Consider the following 1,908-nt stretch of genomic DNA (forward strand, 5'->3'; position numbering starts at 1 on the left):
TTTTAAAACGTTCACATTCTACTCTTAGAAAGATTCACTTGTACCCCTGTAAGATAAACCTCAGAAGTGATCCCTCCAATGCCCCTCCCTCCACCCATTTCCCCCTCTCCTCTTCCTCCCCCTCCCCATATTATAAATCCAAACTTGAAATAACCCAAAGGTCCACCCACCTACAAGCAATCCACCCACCTTGGCCTCCCAGAATGCTATGATTATAGACATGAGCTACCGTGCCCAGCCTTCTTCCTCCTTTTTTTAAAAAAAAGTTTTATCACAAGCTTGTCAGAAAATAATACATGGCGAAGTTTTGCATGCTTCTGATCTTTATGTAACTGACACCAAATGTTCGCACTCTTTGCTAGCTCTTTGTTTATTCATATGATTCTGCTGATATTCATCCTTATTGCTGTGAATGGCTGGACAGCATGCATTTTCACTGCTGTATCATATTCCTTTGCATGTAGCATTCAAGGTCTTGGCCCTCCGAAGGTTCAATGAAAAATCACTGACAAGGTGCAGATTAATAGGAGAAAGAGCATGCAACTTTATTTAATACGTACACACAGAGGCCTTTAGAATGAAGACCCAAAGATACAGGGAATATCGTCCATTTTTACACTTCACTTAAACAAAATATGGACAGCCATGTAGAAATATAACTGCACAAACATGTATGATATAATGCTGACAGACTGAGGGGGGTTTCCCAGAGCACAGCAAGGGTAGTCTATCAAGAGTCTTCCTGGCCTCTCTGAGCATTCATTTATTTCTTCTGCCTGTAAAGCAGGGCTCTCTCTGGAATGGGGGTCTCATTTCTTTAAGGCCAGTCTTTTTTACACAGGATATTTTTAGGTTTTATGGCTGGCTCTGGGGGGAAAGGGTACTGGTTTCTATGACCTGCCTTGAGGAAGAGGATTCTAGTTTCTATGACTAGCCATGGGGGAGAATAAGACCGAGAGGCAAAGGAGGGCAGGAGAAGGCCAGAGAAAAACTTTTGCTTCTGAGTCTGCTTCTGAGGCCTTCACTTTAGGGTATATACAGACCCTGAGTTACACACCTCTGACTGATGTATGACTCACAATAAGTGGAGGCTATTACAGATAATAGGTAAATGTACCAATTCCAACTTACATACAAATTCAACTTAAGAACAAGCCTACAGAGCCTATCTGGTTTATAACCCAAGGGCTGCCTGTACTGTTTTCTGAACCCCAACACATGCATCTTAAGAGAAAAGGCAGCTGTACACCGTGGCTCACGCCTGTAATCCTAGCACTCTGGGTAGATGGACCTTTGGGTTATTTCAAGTTTGGGTTTTTTTGTAAAAAAGCTTTTATGATCATTCTCAGACTTCAGACTTTAAGGCTGGATCATAAAACACATGTTCAGCTTCACCAGATAATATCACATTCTTTTATTCTGACTCCAGCAATTTGCATCATGCCAGCACAATATAAACATCTGTTGTCCCATGTTTTGAATTGTGCAGGTGTTTTAATTGTGCAGATGTGGAGGGAATGAAATGGGGCCTCATTTCAGTTTTGAGTTCCTCTCTGATTGCTCATGAGGTTGAATCTTTATGGCAGTACTGGTTCCTTCTCCTGGCAAAATGTCTGTTCAAGTGTTTTATCTCTTAAAAACATTTGGGGGAATGGTGGCACCTGTAGCTCAGTGGGTAGGGTGTCGGCCACATACACCAAGGCTGGTGGGTTGGAACCCAGCCTGGACCTGCCAAACAACAATGACAACTACAACCAAAAAATGGCTGGGCATTGTGGCAGGCACCTGAAGTCCCAGCTACTTAGGACGCTGAGGCAGGAGAATCACTTGGGCCCAGGAGTTTGAGGTTGCTGTGAACTGTGATGCCATAGCACTCTACCAAGGGCGACATAGTGAGACTCTGCCTCA

Source organism: Otolemur garnettii, unplaced genomic scaffold, assembly GCF_000181295.1.
Source record: "Otolemur garnettii isolate 467f Iridium unplaced genomic scaffold, OtoGar3 scaffold00105, whole genome shotgun sequence".
In the NCBI taxonomy this organism is placed as follows: domain Eukaryota; kingdom Metazoa; phylum Chordata; class Mammalia; order Primates; family Galagidae; genus Otolemur; species Otolemur garnettii.